General features: G+C 46.5%; 1 pseudogene; it reads left to right on the top strand.

Annotated features, from left to right (window-relative positions):
• LOC127198016 (40S ribosomal protein S2-like) overlaps positions 1-15,818 on the top strand; it is a 58,709-nt pseudogene extending 42,891 nt beyond the window's left edge.
• The last annotated feature ends 3,209 nt before the right edge of the window (positions 15,819-19,027 follow it).

Raw genomic sequence — 19,027 nt, 5'->3', positions numbered from 1 at the left:
GGTATGTCAAACCAGGGCATGGGTTTGTGCTTAAAAGCTCACCCCCGAGAAAGGCTTGGGGCTACACTGGGATCCCCAGCACTCAGTGTAGTTGCTGGCCACTAGTAAAGACTTTTTATTGGCTTAAACTCTCATCTGAGCAGTCTTTTCTGGTGGACGCCCCACAACACTCACCTATAATACAAAAGAGAGCCACACCTCTGTCTGAAGCCACTTTCAGCTTTGTCTGAGTGTGGGAGAACATGCCTTCCTAGGAAGGGGTGACAGAGTCCTGGGTAATCTAGGCCAAAAAGGAGAGCTTAGAGGGCTGCGTCCTGCAGGTTAGGCGTTCTGAGTCAGCATGATCCTGGAGACCAATAGCAAAGCATGTGACACTCAAAAGACTCTGCAGCCCGACACGTAATCCCATGTGGGCAGGAAGGGGAGTGGGGCAGAAGGGGAGGAGTGATGGGACAGAATCATGAGAAAAGGAGGGCGTGAGCAGAATGACTGTCGCTGGAAAAGGGGGCGGGTGACTGCATCCCGCAAAGGTACGAGAGGAGGTGATTCAAACAGTGGCAAGGAGAATGGAGATGGCCGGATACTAGGACACTAAGTTAAGCCCTCTGTTTTTATCATTTGTCTAAGATGAACTGACAGAAGGGATACGCAACACCCAAAGAGCCTCTGGCAGCAGGAACCACACTGCAAGCCCATTTGGAGTGATGACTGTCCCTTGTCACTTCCGGGATATGCACTGTGCTAGCAGCATGGGCCTCGTTGTTCTACAAATATATTGGCTGGGGCACAAGTATTCTGAAGTTACCTGCAGCCCTCCCTTGGCTAACCGACTGTTGGAACACGGGAACCCAAGGGATTGGAAGTTCTGCGGGACCTCAGGCTGGGGAAGGAAGGAGCTGGCGGCTGGTGCCAGCCAGAGCAGGAACGTGTCTTGTAGGGCGATATTTCTTACCGCCTGACTCTCTGTCAGAACACTTACATTCGTCATATTCCTTTAGCTGTGATAAAACACCATGTCCAAAGGCAGCACACTTAAGGGAGGGAGAGCTGATTTTGGTTTACAGTTCCAGAGAGTCCGTCATGTTACCGAGGCAGCACGCAGCAGGAGCAGGGCGCTGAGAACACATCCCCGACTATAAACACAAAGCGGGGAATGAACTGGACACGAGACAAGGCTAGAGCTCCGACTACCTCTTCCAGTGACAGACCTCCAACAGTAAGGCCACACCTCCTAAAGGTTCCATGACATCCCTCAAGTAGCACCACCAATTGGGACCCAGTGTTCAAACACCTGAGTCTACGGGGACATCTTCATTCCAACAACCACACCACTTTTCAGGAGGGACCCAAGCAGACAGCAACGGATTGTGATCAACCAGGATTGTAATCATGCTTTCCTCTTGTCATTTGTTTAAACATAAACCTCATGGAAGGATTTTGAAGACAGATTTGGGGGGTGGGGTGGGGTGGGTCACGGGACCTCCTTTTTGTTCCTTTTCCCAGTGTGGTCTCGTTGACTAAATCTCCCATCTCTGTTTTTTCTATTACATGTCTCTTTAATTGTCCTCTAATACACTGGTGGCCAAGCCTGTCTTGTTAGGGCTGCCAGGGCCCAGACTTTGACCTTAGTAATTCTGGTAGTAACAATGTAGTGAAAGTGGATCTTTGCTGTGTTCTTTTCTTCCTCTTTTGGCCTTTACCTTTAAACCTTAATAGTAATATTGCAGGCCACGGGCATGACAAGCAATAAACAAGTGACTATCCAATGAAAAGTGTCCAAGAACTTCTGTGTGAGCTTGCAGGATGCATCACTGCGCTGTGCAGAGAATGTTGGGAAAGGTAGCAAGAAGCAAGGCTGATTTGGATTTCCTGACTTTTGCTATGCAGATTTAAGGGGGGGGGGAATCAAATAACAGGAGAGTGTTGGACATAATAGATCATACCTAGAATCACAGTTCTTGGAAACTGAGTCAGAAGGAGACTCGTGAGTTTGGGGCCAGCCTGAGCTACATGGGTGGGTTCCAAACCAGCTTGGGCTGAGTTTCAGGGTACTGTAGACTACAGTGTGAGATCCTGCCTCAGAAAGAAAAGGTTGCTCACCCCACCTTCCATTTCTTTGCCTCCTCCCTGGCTGGAGAGTGAGGCTGAAATGTCCAGCCCTCTAGTGTTTCTCTGATCTTCTTAGTGACTGACTCCAGAAGCTACCAGAGCTACCAACCAACCAGCCAATCCAATAGCACAAAAATTAGGGCTTGCTAGATCCCAGGGACTTTATGAGCTATTTGTTGGGACATGGATCCAAAGGCAAAACAAATATATGTCATATATTTTATCTCACAGTATCCCAGGGATAGATAACGAGGCTCAGCAGGAAGCCACCAAAATGTACTCCCAGAAAGAAGTGAAGGAGCAACTACAAGCTCCAGAGGAAGGGGTTGGGCGGTGGTGGCACACCCCTTTAATCCCAGCACTTGGGAAGCAGAGAAAGGTGGATTTCTGTGAGTTTGAGGCCACCCTGGACTACAGAGTGATTTCAGGGTATCCAGGAATACCCAGAGAAACCCTGTCTCAGAAACAAAACAAAACAACAACAACAACAACAAAACCCCACAAAAAAAAAACAGCAAAGGGAGGAGAAAGGTATGTGAAATGTCAGCTTCTGGACATGGCAGAACTGTTGTACGCTTGGACCCAGACCAGTTGAAATGCATAGGATCTATACATCACTAGGCCCATCAACACCTTATCACGGAGGGAGAGGGTGTCCGCCCCTACCCGAGGACTTACACACAGGTAACAGCTGATGGTAGAGGAAGAGATATTTTCTCAGTGGTGTAGCCACTGCTAAGGTACTCCCAGCAAACCCTCCCTCATGCTCCTGTACACACCATAACGAAACTCCTTGAGACACTGTCTTAGTCAGGGTTTCTATCACTGCAACCGAAACACCAGCACCAAAACGCAAGTTGGGAAGGAAAGTGTTTATTCGGCTTACACTTCCAGACCAGAGTCCATCATTGGAGGAAGCCAGGACAGGAATTCAAGCATGGCTGGAACCTGGAGGCAGGAGGTGATGCAGAAGCCATGGAGAGGTCATGCTTCCTGGCTTGCTACACTTGGCTTGCTCAGCCTGCTTTCATTGGGCCACACTCCGGGGAAGGGCAGTACCTACAATGGGCTGGGTCCTCCCCCACTGATCACTAATTGAGAAAATGCACTACAGCTGGATCTCATGGAGACATTTCCTCAACTGAGGCTCCTTTCTATCAGATGACTACAGCTTGTATCACGTTGACACACAAAACCAGCCAGTATAGACACACACACACACACAGATACACACACAGACATACACACACATACACAGGTACACACACACACACACACACACACAGACATACACAGAAACTTACACATGCACACAGACAGACACACATACACACATACACACACACACTGACACATACAGACAGACATACACACAGACACATACACAGACACACATACACAAAGACATACACAGAAACTTACACATGCACATAGACACACACAGAAACATACACACACATGCACAAACACACACACACACAGACACGCACAGGACATGAATACAGAAGGGGTGGTAGTTGGGAAGAGGAGATTACTGGGAATGGTGGGGGCACAAGAGACTAACAGTGCTCGTGGGGGAGAATATGATCATGATACATTATGCAGATATATGCAAATACAACGAAGCCTATTACCATGTATAATAAAACATTCTAAAAAGCATTACAAGGCTATGTACTTTGTGTAATACATTGAGCAGAAAGAGTGAAAGACAAGGAAAAAAGTCAACCATGAAGCAGGAATCTACCTAGCAAGGCCCGGAAGAAAATTTACAAGGGTTAAGCCGCGTGCGGTGGTGCACGCCTTTAATCCCTGCACTTGGGAGGTAGAGGCAGGTGGATCACTGTGAGTTCGAGGCTAGCTTGGTGTACAAGTGAGTCTAGGACAGTCAGGGCTACACAGAGAAACCCTGTCTCAAAAAAACAAACAAACAAGAAGGGCAGAAGGATCACTGGTAGAGAAAATAGTGAATTTGGGAACATGTGAGATTTAAGTTGGTTTTGTTGTTAATATTTACTTGTTTATTCTGGGGGGGGGCGTTCGAGACAGGGTTTCTCTGTGTAGCCCTGCCTGTCCTGGACTCTCTTTGTAGACCAGGTTGGCCTTGGATCACAGAGATCTGCCTACCTCTGTCTCCTTGAGTGCTGGGATTAAAGGCATATGCTACCATGCCCGGCTTTATTCTATGTGTATTAATGTGTTGTACGTATATACGTATGTACGTATGTACGTATGTATGTATGTATGTACGTATGTATGTATGTATGTACGTATGTATGTATATGTATCATGCGCATGCCTGGTGCCTGCCAATGTCAAAACAGTGTTTCACTTGATCTCCTGGGGCTGTAGTTACACATGGCCGGGAACTACCCTGTGGGTCCTGAACTGAACCCAGGTCCTGGGTCAGAACAACATGTGTTGTCTATCTGTAATTGTGTGTGTTGTGTGGGTCATGGTCATACATGTGAGTGGAGGTCAAAGGACAATTTGTGGGAGTCAGTTCTCTCCTTCCACCGTGTGTGGCCTAGGAATCAGAATCAGGCTGTCAGGCTTGGAGGGCACTACACCACCCAGGACACCTTAAAAAAAAAAAAAAAAAGACTCACCAAGAAGAGACTTGATACCCTATGAGCATATACAGGCGGAGGCGGTCCCCCTCAGTCACAGTCATAGGGAAGGGGAGTAAGGGAAAAAGGGGAGGGAGGGAGAATTGGGAGGATACAAGGGATGGGATAACAATCGAGATGTAATATGAATAAATTAATAAATATATTTTTTAAAAGACTCATTCTTATGTTTATTTATTTTTTAAGGATTTTATTTATTTTATGTATATGACTGCTCTATCTGCATGTACACCTGCATGCCAGAGGAGAGCATTAGAAGGTATAGATGGTTGTGAGCCACAATGTGGTTGCTGGGAATTGAACTCAGGACCTCTGGAAGAGCAGACAGTGCTCTTAACCACTGAGCCATCTATCCAGCCCTCTTATGTTTATTAATATTTATATGTTTGACTTATGAGATGCTATGGCCCTGCAGTGGCTAGAAGAGGAATTCCCCTTGAGCCCGAGGTTATGAACTACCCAACCTACCAAACTCAGGTCCTTTGGAAGAGCAGCAAGCCCTCCTAACCACTGAACAATCTCTCCATCTTGCTAAGGTCACCTTTTTAGTGGGTGGTAAAATCAGGGCTGAAGTCATGACTAGAGAGCTGGGTGAATGGTGCACACTCCTAAATCCTAGCACTCAGCAGGCTGAGGCAGGAGGATAGAGTTTAAGGCCAACTTGGACCACACAGAAAGACAGTTATAAGTAAGTGAATAAACAAATCAATAACATCAGGAGTGAAGTCCAGGCTCAGACCTAGGGCAGACTAGCGTAGAAACACCACACCAACACCAGACTTTAGAGCTCATAAGCAAGTGACGTTCAGCTGGCACCAGGACAGAGTGTGAGAAGGGGGACAGAGTGAGATGGGCCTTTAATGACAGCTGCTAACTGAGATAGGACAGTCTGTTCCCTTAAAACCCAAGAGAAGGAAGAGACACTGTATGTGGAGTGCCCTGGAGCAAGGGCTACCGGAGCAGCTTTGTGACTTAGCCTCTTCCGGTTCTCCATTTCTGCCAGGCTGTGCCGGCAGCTTGCAGAGGGACCTCAAACTACAAGCATGCTGGACTGAAGGAAGGACTGGGAAACCTGGTGTTCGAAGGTTTGAGAGTGCAGTCCAGTGGTAGACAACTGCCTTAGGGATGCAAGGTCCTAGGTAGATCACCAATGCTGCAAAAACAAAAGGAGGGGAAGGAGGTGTGTGGGCAGAGGTCAGAGGTCAGAGGATTGCTTCTGGCTCCTCCCCTATGGCGAGATGAAAGTCACATGTTGTCTAACAGTTTCCTCTGAGATTGAAACAATCCATCCTGCAGGGAAGTTCCTTAAACAGGAAGGTAAACAACTCAAAACAGATTCAGGAAGTTCCCCAAAACTAACTCAATTCACCAGGCCTCTCTCCCTGCCAAAGTAAGCAATAAATAGGTGAGGGTCCCCGGGAAACTAGCCTACCACTACCAGAACAGAGCTGCCAAGACGACTCACAGGCAAGCTGAGCAGCAAAGAGGACTCTGAGGGCAGACCTGCTGCCTGGAAGAAGTGGACACCAGCCAGCTTGGAAGTTTAGACTGACTGAGGCACCTGGAAAGGACACCTTCCAGCCTGTTGAGCTGCCTTGCAGGCTGTAGTGAGCTCAGGTTCCCAGCGTTTTTGTTTTTGTTTTTTTTAAATATATATGAGTGTTCTGTCTTCACACATACCAGAAGAGAAAGTCACCCCATTACAGATAGTTGTGAGCCACCATATGGTTGCTGGGAATTGAACTCAGGACCTCTGGAAGAGCAGTCAGTGCTCTTAACCTCTGAGCCATCTCTCTAGCCCCCCAGCTTTTTTTGAGCACACATGCGGGGGTGGGCTTTGGTGCCGCAGCTGCCTGAAAGTAATTTCTGCTTCTGTATGTTACTCCTTACCCATATTCCTGTAAGAAACTCCAATAAAAGTCATGGTTCCAAAAAAGTCAAGGTTCACCAAGTTAGACTTCGGTGGCATCTTTGTTCTGTCATGTGTTTCCTATCTGGGGTGAGTAGACATGTCTGTTGCATCTCCCCAGGAAATGTGTTTTGTTTGTTTTTGAGACAGGGTTTCTCTGTGTAGCCTTGGCTGTCCTGGACTTGCTTTGCAGACCAGGATGGCCTCCAACACACAGCGATCTGCCTGCCTCTGCCTCCCGAGTGCTGGGATTAAAGGCACGTGCCACTACACCTGGCTGGAACCCATATTCTTAAACCAAAAAAAAAAAATAAAAAAATAAATAAAAAAATTAAAAGTACTTGAGAAATTGCCCAAGAAGCTTACAAAGTGGCCCTGGCTATATGGTCCTGAGTAACAAAACAGAAGATGTACCCTGTGAATTACAAGCGCTGGAATCAAACATTCACACCTCCCACAACTACGCATGGCAGAATTTGTTTGATTTATTTGAAAACATCATAACTTGAAGCTTTTATATATAGCAACATGTGCCAACAGTTGATGTTGAGGATTGAGCTCAAAGCCACTCAGGGCAAGGGGGAGGGAGGGGGCAGGGAAAAGGGGTTATTTCACTCTAGATCCTTCTAATTGGCATTTTCTGTTCTGTACATCATGGAGGGCCCCCCCAACTTTACTCAAGCTAACCCTGAAATCCAGGCTAGCCTGAAAAGTGCTGGGACTATGGGCCTGAGCCACTGCTCCCAGTCTCCTAGTGACTCTTTAGGAATTGTTAGGAAGGATATGGGCCGGCAACTTGGCTCACTCATTGAGTTTGTGTGAATATAAGAATAATGACATCATTGTTAATCTCTTTAATATCTAAAATACTCTTTTTAAAAGAAAAACAAAAACTCAATCACAGAGAAGTGATCTTTGGAATGAATGACAGTTCCTTTGTGGCTGGCTGTGTGTGGCCTGCGCTGATTGATCAGGGATCTACGCACTAGGCTATAGTCCACAGATTTCATTTCTATTCTCATTAACTCTGCACTTGAAAGTCTCATAGAAACCTATTTTCTCATCTCCATCTGCTGACTTCCTTACTCCTTGATGGTTGTCTGCTTATAAAGTTGATAGGACATGCAGAAACAATCGATTCAAAGTTTGTTTTGTTTTTCAAGACAGGCTTTCTCTGTTTAGCCTTGGCTGAGCAGGACTCCCTTTGTAGCCAGGCTGGCCTCGAACTCACAGCGATCCGCCTGCCTCAGCCTCCCGAGTGTTGATGATTCAAAGTTTTAAAAGAGCAAATCTAACAGTTCTCTGCTGCATTATTATTCACACACAGAGACAGCTGCTGTCTAGGAAGTCAGAACTTCCTGTCTGGCAAGAGTAATGGGAAAAGCAACCAGTTAGCAGCCTTGGGGGATGGGGGTGGGGCTGCTGGGGGCGGGGTTAGGACTCCAAGCAGACTGTTGGCTACTAGCTGTATGGACGTGAAGGAGTCAGTTCACACTCAGCAGCCTCATCAGGAATGAGGGCAGCACCGGCCTTGCATCATTTAAAGAGATTTGAGTATTAAGTGGAATATCGCATGTGAAATATTGGTGTATGTATGTATGACGCCCAGGATTGTACCTGTTTGGCAAGGGGTCTACCACTAAGCTACACCCCCACTGTCCCCAATCCTTAAACAGTCCTATTCAAATGCAAGGGGTAGTCTCAAATTCTCAGAGAAATTTCCTGTGGTGTTAAGTCAAATAGAAATACCTCGCCTAACAAGGGCCCTAGGACATCTGTCAGGATCAGTTTGTTTATTTATGGGTAGGTCCAGAGCTGGGCATAGCCCTTGGGCAGAAAGTAAGTCCTGAATCAACAAAGGAAGAAATCTGGGTAGGAGGATGCAAACAGGCAGTTTCTGGCTTTATTAGTTACTGGTTTTGTCTGTTGGTTCATCCATTCATTCTCTCTGTGACGGAGAAAAACTGTGCAAAGGAAAACTGTGGCAGTTCTCTCCTTTTTGTTGCTGTTTGTTTTTTGTGACAGGGTTTCTCTGTGTAGCTCTGCCTGCCCTCGAACTCACTCTGTCAATCAGGCTCAGAGATCTGCCTGCCTGCCTGCCTGCAGGGATCACTGGTGTACAGCGCCACCACTGCCTGGGTAATCCTCCCCTTCTAACAGTGGGACCCAGCGAGGGAACTCCAGTTTTCAGGTTTGGTGGTCAGTGCTGTCACCTGCTGAGCCACGTCACTGCCCCAAATAGGACTACGCTGATCTTAGATCTGTGGAAAAGTAGGGCAGAGTAACTGTGAATAGAGCACACCACTGTTTGTGTGTCAGAGACAGATGAACACGTTCCTGTCTGTCTACACGGCCAGACCTTTATTGAACAACAATGACGTCACAATCTACTTAGTTCTGTTGGCTGCAGTTTGTCATTGGGCCTCTAGTTCCCTTGACTGCTGGCCACTGGCCATCACAGCTCCCTTATTCCAATCTTAATTACTGATATTGAGATCACACATTACACATAAGTATAATATCTACCCAGGGAGCAGAATGTCAGAGAAAGGGTTAAAGGCTTCCAGAGGTCAGAGCCAGGAGCTGGGGACAGACAGGAAGAGTCTGTCAGCCACAGGTAATCGCTGTTCAGGTGTGAGGTGCCAGGTGTTGGCCTGGGCAGCAGGCCTTCTGAAGGTCAGCTAGACTGCTCCTTGGAGCCAAACTGGATTCGAGCTGGGGCGTGGGAACTGAGGGAGGGTTTTTTTCTGTGATGTTTTCTTAGGTGAGGATCATTGGCAAGTGTCCGGGTGACTAAGTATGCCTGCTGCACTGCAGTCTTAGGGCGCTTCTTTTCCGTGGTCCCAGCTACGGTACTATATCCGGTGTGTTTGGCGAGCTTGTGTCAGGTGTTTTCCCAAGACTTGATATATTTGCAGGGGTCATTCTTCATTGGCACAAATAAATCATCAGTGTGTGCCTCTTGGTATACAGACTTCACTTGTGTAAGCAAGATGTAGAGTCATTGTTTCTTGGCACTTATACTCAAAATGGAGTAACTCAGATTGCAGCTGTTGCTTCACAAAGCAACAAAGTTTTCAGGCACGGCCTGAAAACTGCTACTCCGCACTATGCAAGCGATCCAAAATAGCCCTGCCTGTTCTCACATGGTGGTTACTCTAGATCTTGTGTGTGTGTTTGCACATGTGCATACTGGGGTGACATATGATAAGCTTGTGCCTCATTGCCTAGCCACACCCATACACCCCACCCTGAACTTTTAAGTCATGGTGTCCAGAGTGGGCAGAGAAGGCTGTGGTCTGTCAAAGCTAGAGCTGTAGGGCTGGCAAGTTGGCTTCCTGGGTAAAGGCATTTGTCGCCAAGCCTGATTCTGAGTCCAGTCCCTGTAACCTGCTTGGGGTAAGGGGAGAACGGATTCCTGAGAGCTGTCCTCTTGACTTCCACACTGCTTCCATGCTGTAGTGCCCATATAAATAAATGTAACAAAACTTGGAGCATCTTGTTTTATTCCCGTTAGATCAATTTTACAGCTTTTGATTAAGCTAAGGAGGCAGAAAAGTAAAGGAAAAAAAAAAAAAAAAAAAAGCAGAAGCAGCATTTTGTCTGGACGTAATTTTAGCTAAGCTCCATTGGTGTTAGTAGATGGAGGGCCGCTGGGCCTAGGGCTTGTCCTTCCCAGCTGCCTGTCAGCTGCTTAGCTCTTACAAAGATTCCATCAGTGAATTAATTACGGGTTATCATGTTTTGTTTGTTTTTGCACTCAGGAGAAGGCATGAACTCAAGGTATCTCACATGGAAATATGAGCGCTCAATTGTAGCATCACATTTACACCTTCAAGTTTATTGCAGGGCCAGAATATACAGACCATGTGAAGAGGAAGGGCGCACATAGTCTTAATTTACTAGGACAGAAATATGAGGAAACAGTCTTAATGCTATGCAAGAGGTTTTTAGGTCAGCTTTGACATACTGTTTACACACTAAAATGTGTCCTTTTTCAGTGTGTCTGTCCAAATGGGCTTTAGTATATCACCGTCTAAAAATCAACTTAACTATCTAATTCTAGAACATTCCATCACCCCCAAAAGAAACCTGAGATTCAGGAGCAGACATTTTCTGTTTCTTGCTTTTTTTCTAAGCCCACTTTTGTCTCGATGAATATTCTTCTTGCCAGGTGGCAGTGGGGCATGAGTTTAGTCCCAGCACTTGGGAGGAAGAGGCAGGTGGATCTCTTGAGTTCAAGGACAGCCTGGTCTACAGAGTGAGTTCCAAGGCAGCCAGAGCTACACAGGGAAACCCTGTCTCGAAAAACCAGGAGGGGAAAGTCTACTTCTTGGTATTTCATATGCATGGAGTCATACAATAAACAGCTCCACTGGTTGGCATATTTTGTATTTTCAAAGTTGATTCTCAATAGCACATATCAGTAATTCATTGTCTTAACAAACAAAATCCTTTCCCTTTCTCCAGTGCTGAGGATCGACCCTAGGGCCTCTGAACATACACAACATCTACTGGGCAGGCGCTCTACTGCCAAACTACTCTTAGCCTCTGTCACTGCTTTTCTGTAGCTGTGTAATACTCCATTGTAAGGGAGCATATCTTAACAGCTCCTGAGCTGGACAGCATCTGGGTTGTCTGTATGAGTGCTGTTGCTCTGAAGGTCTCTACACAACCTGCACAGGCCTGTACTTTCATGCTTCCATTCCCTCCTTCTTCCCTCCCCTTCCTCTCTTCCTTGTTTGAGTCATACGATGTAGCTTTGGCCAGCCTAGAACTCTCTACATAGACTAGGCTGAGCTCAAACTTGTGGTGAACACTCTATTTCAGCCTTGTGGGATTATAGGCAAATGTCGACTGTACCATTTGGTTTCATGTTTCTTAGGTATGTAACTGATAGAATGTTTAACCCTTTGAAAAGCTGTCAAGAGCGTCGTCCAGGGCCGGCATCCCACTGAGCAATCCTTTTTGCGACAAGGTAAAAGCATTTCAACAATCTTGGTATCTTACTGCTGCCTCTTTGATCTTAGATGAGCCAATGAACCTAAACAATGACTATTAACTAAGTATTTTCATGTGCTTTTGTCTAAATGCACAAATACACATTTCAGCACGAACACATCTGTGGCAGGGTCTAATTGTGTTGCAGAGAAATTGGCTTCAAATTCCCAATTCTCCTGCAGTCAGCCTCTCAAGTACAGGGGTCACAAGGTGTGTGCTACTATTCGTTTGTTTGTGTTGGTTTTTCAAGACAGAGTTTCTCTGTGTTAGCCTTGGCTATCCTGGACTTGCTTTGTAGATCAGGCTGGCCTTGGAACTCACAACGATTCACCTGCCTCTGCCTGGGATTAAAGGCAAGCATCACCAAGCCCAGCTTCCTTTGTTCACATATATTTCTCCCCACCTGTTTTCTTCCTTCAAATGCTAGGGACCCCACTCAATACCTTACTCACAGAAGGCAGGCTTTCTCTCACTAAGTTCACACCCCTATCTCTCAGCCCATTTGTATATAATCTGTAAGAATTTATTTACTAATGCCAGTCTTATGGTACATGTCTGTAATGCTATCATTCAGGGGAGTGAGACAGGAGGCTTGAGAGTGTAAAGCTAGGCTGGGCTACGTAGTGAGATCTCATCTCAAAATAAAACAAAGCAGAGAGGGGCTTGAGAGATGGCTCAGAGGTTAAAAGCACTGACAGTCCTTCCAAGGGACCTGGGTTCAATTCTCAGCACCCACATAGCAGCTCACAACTGTCTCTAATTCCGGTTCCAGGGGATCTGACACCTTCACACTGACATGCATACATGAAGGCATGTTAAATAAAGATTTTGAAAAAAAAAAAGCAGAGAAGAGTTTTATTTGTGTTACTGGGGCTGTGCTGTGGGAACGTAGTGAACAGAGGGCTAGACAGGCAGTCAGGATGAATGAGTCAGCTCAGCAGACAGTTGGCTACTTCTCCCAGGTGGCTGTCATCACACAGGAGCAGGGAGGCTGTGATGGAATCATGGGAGGGACTCTGCATGCACACTGCCAGTCAGCAGGAGTTGTGCCTTGGGGTGAAGAGTGCAGCCCCACTGGCTAATTAAAGTCGGTCTAACCAGTTGGAGGAGGTAATGAAGTGAGGACTCCACACAACAGATAGCCATACTGGACACCAAAGGGTCAGAAGAGCCATCCTAGCCAGATGTGGCAGCATCTGCCTGTTGTCTCTCTAGTCTGGAGTGGAGGCAGGAGGATAGCTTCAGCTCAGGACCTACAGCTATCCTACAAGACCTCAGCTCTAACAAAAAAAGATAGGGGAGGCGGGGGTTAGAGACATTTGGCTAGGATGCACAAGGCCCCAGGTTCAGCCCTTAGAACTGCAAAACGAGTGAATGAACAAACATTTCAGCCATGTGAGGTGGTGCTTGCCTTAATCCCAACACTCAGGAGGCAGGGGCAGCAGATCTGTGAGGCCAGCCTGGTTTGCAGCGAGTTCTAGGCCGGCCAGGGCTACATAGTGAGACCCTGTCTCAAATAAACAAGTTAAATGGGTAAGTTAATTAAATCTCTGAATATTTCAGAAAAGGAACGGTTATTTAGACCTCCCCATTTCCTGCCACTCTCCCAAGTTCTTCTACCTTCTGAATACGCCATGCAACAGCTCCAGAGTCATCCCAGGAGGGCGGGAAGGAATGTGCTAGACAACACAGGGTGACCACCCCCTAGTCTGACATCAACAAGATCTCTCAAGAATGTGCTTTCTCTATCAAAACCTTTACCAAGGGAGCTGGGCTGTCTGTTAGCAGAGTGCTCGAGTACACGTTCAGCAAGCGTAATGCCCCAGGTTTGATTTGTTTGCTTTTGTATGTATTTGTATGCTGTTTGGCAGTTTCATGCATTCATGTAATGAATTTCAGTAACTTTCATGCCCTATTATTTGGCCTTGGGTTTGAGCTGAGGAGAAACAATTTTAAGCAAAGCCAGCTACACAGATGTCTCAAAGGCCTATCACCAAAACTTAGTGTATCCAGAGGGACCTGTCGGTAGCCATGGACACAACAGGGAAAGAGCACTGGCCCGGGAGAACTGAGCACTGCCTACAGTAGTGCTACCAATTAGCTGTGTCATCTCGGCCGAGCAAGTCACTGCACTTCCTTGGCCTATTGCGAAACAAGGGCGTTGCAATGAAATACATACTTGGCTATCCCTAATATGCAAATGTAAGGTTTGATTGATAGGTTTATTGCTTATTTTAGCTAGCATGGTTTTGTAAAGTTTTTTTTTTTTAATTAAAATTATTTATTTAAAATTTTTATTATTTTAAGTTTTTTTTTTTTTTTTTTTTTTTTTTTTGGAGACAGGGTTTTTCCGTGTAGCCCAGGCTGGCCTTGAGCTCACAGGGATCCACCTGCCTCCGCTTCCCAAGTGATGGGATTAAAGGTGTGTGCTACCACATCTGCTTGTAAAGTTATTCTAGAGCAACTTAAGGTGTCTCAAATGTTCTTCTCAATTCATGACTACAGTAAATAACGATGCCAGTACCATATAGAATTTACCATCTGATACTGCTTCCATAGTAAGTAGACTTACTGTAGCTTTCCGGTTGTGGTTTAGTATTGGGCACATGTAAGCTGACACAGGGAAATATTTTTATTTCATTCATTCATTCATGCAGGTTTTTGAGGTAGGGTTTCTCTGTGTAGTCCTGGCTGTCCTGAAACTCACTCTGCTGACCAGGCTGGCCTCAAACTAACAGAGATCCATCTGCTTCTGCCTCCTGAATGCTGGGGTTAAAGGCATGTGCCACCACTGGGAGATATTTTTATTAATCTTTTTTTAAACTATGTGTTTTGTTTTTCGAGACAGGGTCTCTCTGTGTAGCCTTGACTGTCCTTGACTCGATTTGTAGACCAGGCTGGCCTCTAATTCAGAGTGATCCGCCTGCCTCTGCCTCCCGAGTGCTGGGATTAAAGGCGTGCGCCACAACACCTGGTTTAAATGACAATGTGTTTATGTGTCCAGGTGTCTGAGTATATGCATGTGTGTGTGAGGGTGCACTTGCTTTTGTGTATACTTAAGAGGCCCAAAGAAAGCATCAGGTGTCCACTTCTACCACTCTGCCTAGTCCTAAAACCTAGGCCCTGCACTGTCTTGGCTAGGCTGGAAGCTCTCTTTCTGCCTCTGCCTCCCTCAGGGCTGAGATTAGAGTCATGCACGGGAGATGAACAGCTTATTACATGGTGCTGGGATCTGAACTCAGTCCTTATCACTGTTCAGTGCGCATACGCTTAGCCACACACCTGACCTGTCTCTCTAGCCCTAAGAAGTGTTTATATGACCAGTGAGCCAGTCCACATCCCCAGCAGTGTGGATGCCAGGGATCCAAATTTAGGTCTTGGTGCTTGCATTGACAAGCACTTATTTAATGACTGAGACATCTCTCCAACTCCTGGACAGTGTTTCAGTTGGTAACAGTCTGTTCCAAGAGTTTTTCTCAAAACAGTGTGCCAAACATAATCACTGAAACTAAAGTCCCCTTCTTCCTTAGGAAAACACCAAATATTAATGCAATAGGAGGGCTGGGGGTAGGGGCTGGGGTAGGGCTGGGCCCTGGTCAAGGCCGCAGGGCTCATGGAGGCAAAGCCGAAGACAAGGAGTGGATCCCCATCACCAAGCTGGGCCGCCTGGTTAAGGACATGAAGATCAAGTTGGAGGAGATCGACCTGTTCTCCCTGCCCATTACGGACTCAGAGATTATTGACGTTTTCTTGGGCACCTCCCTAAGGATGAGGTTCTCAAAATCAAGCAAGCGCAGAAACAGACAAGAGCTGGCCAGCGGACGAGGTTCAAGGCTTTTGTCACTATTGAGGACAATGGTCACGCTGGTCTTGGTGTTAAGTGCTTCAAGGAGGTGGCCGCTGTCATCCGAGGGGACATCATCTTGGCCAAGCTTTCCATCATCCCTGTGCAGAGGGGCTACTGGGGGAACAAGATTGGCAAGCGACACACTGTTCCGAGCAAGGTGACAGGCCGCTGTGGCTCTGTTTTGGTGTGTTTCATCCCTGCCCCTAGAAGCACTGGCATTGTCTCTGCTCCTGTGCCCAAGAAGTTACTGATGATGGCTGGTATTAATGACTGCTACACATCAGCCAGGGGCTGCACTGCCACCCTGGGCCACCCACCTGCCTCTACCTCCCGAGTGCTGGGATTAAAGGCATGTGCTGCAACACTTGGTGATACAGTGACACTTTAATATTAAAAACAAAATGTGTGGGGGCAGGGGGCTGGAGAGGGCTTTAATCTCAGCACTTTGGAGTCAGAGAGAGGCAGATCTCTGCGAGTTCGAGGCCAGTCTGGTCTACAAAGCAAGTTCCAGGACAGCCAAGGCTACAGAGAGAAACCTTGACTTGAAAAACCGAGAGAAAACAACAACAAAATAAAAAAAAATATATTGGTACGTTTTTGGGGTGGGGTCGGTTGGGAGGTGCATGCAACAGTGTGTGTAAAGTCAGAGGACAACGTGTGAGAGTCAGCTCGCTCATCCCACTATGTGGCTTCTGGGATGCTACTCAGTTTTTAAACTTATTAGCAAGCACCTCTTTCTAATGAGACATCTCAGTGACTTCTCCCTGGCCCCCTACTTTATTTTGAGACAGGTTCATGGTACACAGCCCAAGCTGGCTTCATATTAGTGAGCCTCCTGCCTCAGCTTTCTAAGTGCTAAGATCACAGCCATGTGCTAAGATGTTGGCTGTAACACAAGCAGTTTAGTTAGTGCTCATGTTTAGTGACAGTACACACGGGTCAGTGTCTGCATCTCAGAAGGCCCCCTCTTCTCTTCTCCCCTCTTCTCTAGGACTCCCCCACCCCCAACTTAACTCAAACTTTTTAGGAAGGGATCTCTAGCATTTTCTAGCTGGACATCTTGTAATTATACACGCTGGTCCTTGTCCCCATAGCCACATCACACGTTTCCTGTGAGCCTCTGCTCAGTTATTCACGTCCAGCCCAGATTCTGGGTGTGCATCTTTGAGGCTAACACACCAGTCACAGCTGGCTTGCTCAGTGGCATTGGTCTACCTGATGCCACTAGGATGGTATAGGTAGCTGTGGACTTGCAGTTTGTCTAAACACAGGCTGGGCAGCAAGTCCGTCAACCCAGGGGGCCATCTTGCAGGCTCCAGATTATACCTTAGGATAATAACGTCTAACAGCAGTTAAGTGCATAGTGTTTAAAAATGACGCTATCTCTGGAAAACAGGATCAGAGTTTAGGAAGACTACAGGGAGAGGACTACAGAGTTCATCGTAAATCATGTACATGGAGCTGGGCCTGGTTGTTTAGGCCTGTAACTCCAGTGCTCGGAGGCTGAGGCAAGTAGGGTTGCCAGAAAATTGAAGCCAGCCCAGGGTACGTAGTGTCAGAATGATTGGGAATACAGAGCGAGATCCTGTTTTTTTTAAAAAAGAAAGAAAAGGGACGGTGGAGAGATGGTTCAATGGTTAGGAACACTTGCTGCTCTTCCAGAGGACCTCTTCCAGAGGCCAATGTGCCTTACAACCATCTGAAACTCCAGCTCTAGTGGCTCCGATGCCTTTGCTGGGCTCTGCAGACATCTGCACCCATGTACATGCACAGACTCACATACACATAATTAAAAATAAATATTACAAGGTTGGGCGTGGTGGCGCACGACTGTAGTCCCAGCACTCGTAAGGCAGAGGCAGGCGGATTGCTGTGAGCTCAAGGCCAGCCTGGTCTACAAAGGGAGTCCAGGACAGCCAAGGCTACACAGAGAAACCCTGTCTCAAAAAACAAAACAAACAAACAAACAAAAAATTACAAACGGGGGAAGGTAGAAGCCAAAAATACCATGCAGTAGGACTGGGACACAGCTCAGTTGGTAGAATGCTTGCCAAAACCCTGGGTTTAATCCCAAATACAGAGCAAATGCTAGGACTATAGCCCAAGCCTGGAATCTGAGCACTCATCAGCAGAGCAGGAAGATCAGAGGCCAAGGTCACCCTCCACCATGAAGCAAGCTGGAGGCCAGCCTGGGCTACATGAGAGCCAGTCCTAACAACAACAAACAAACCATGTAAAGTATATAGAATAGCAAATAAATATACGGAAAACAAAAGTGGGTTTTGTTCATCATTTTCAGAGAAGATTAAGGTAATAGCTCTGAACCCTTGATATACGGTTTATCTTTTTTCATATGAAATTGATGCGACCAATTTTTCATAAAAACCAAAAGAGCTCTTTATTCTTGATTAGTCTTTTTGATATCAAAGCTTCTTGTTTGCTTTTTTTTTTTTTGAGACAGGGTATCACTATGTAGCCTTGGCTGGCCTTGAACTCAGAGACCTTCCTTCAATTTAAATTCCTACACTGAATTTGAGGTAGCCAAAACTGCATTTTATATGAAATTATATTAATTCACTCTCATTAATTTTTAAAAAATATGTATTTCTTTGGGCCAGTAAGATGGCTTAGTGGGTAAAAAGCAATTGCAACACAAGGCTGGTGCCCCAATTTTGATTCCCCAGAACCTACATAAAAGCCATGTGCAGTAGTGTGCACCTGCAATTGCAGCTTTCTTACCATGAATCGGACACACAGGCAGAACTGGTAGAAGTCCAAGGGCAGCCACAGGGACGAGAGAGACCCAGCCTCAGACACAACCAACAAGGGAGAAGGAAAGAACCAGCTCCCAGAAAGCTGTCCTCCTATCTCCATAGGTGTGCTCTGGCACACGCACACCTGCACTAACACACACAAAATTAAAGAGTCAGACTCGTGACATCGAGCACACTCCATGTACCCTGACGACCACTTAAATACAAGTCCAGAGCAACTCCCAAGTTCTCTACTCTGCAGACTGTCGCCGTTCCTTCATTGCTCTGGTATGCTGTGAGCCCTCCCTACTTGCTCTTAAGTGTGCAAACAGAACTCCTTCCATTTTGGATACTGCACTGACTAGAGGACTGGAATTCAAAGGCCATTTCCGATCTCCCTGGAGGAGTAACGTGCATCCCCGCTGTGGGGTCCCAGAGCCCGGATGCTGGCAGCACTGGGCACTGTTTTTGGGACTAGCTGTTCATCCCCACCGAGCAAGGACCAGGTTTGTTGTTAATCACAGTTGAGTGCCCAGCACTCAGCATCTTGCTTGGTGCAAATGAGCCTGTCTACAGCAGGAGATGAATGACTGACTGCGTTGAAAGTCCACAGGTGAAAAAGAACAGACTACACTGTAAACAGCGAATATAGACCCATCATAAAAACTACCTTCCTTATCCTCAAACAGCAGTTTCTGCCAAATGTACTCTCTCAACGTAACACCGTATACTTCAAACATGCACGCAGCAAGGAGAAAACTGTTTCCTGGTCCTGGGT

This window comes from Acomys russatus, chromosome 2, assembly GCF_903995435.1.
Source record: "Acomys russatus chromosome 2, mAcoRus1.1, whole genome shotgun sequence".
In the NCBI taxonomy this organism is placed as follows: Eukaryota; Metazoa; Chordata; class Mammalia; order Rodentia; family Muridae; genus Acomys; species Acomys russatus.
Note: the sequence above shows the minus strand (reverse complement) of the source record. Positions and strands in the feature narration are given on the sequence as shown.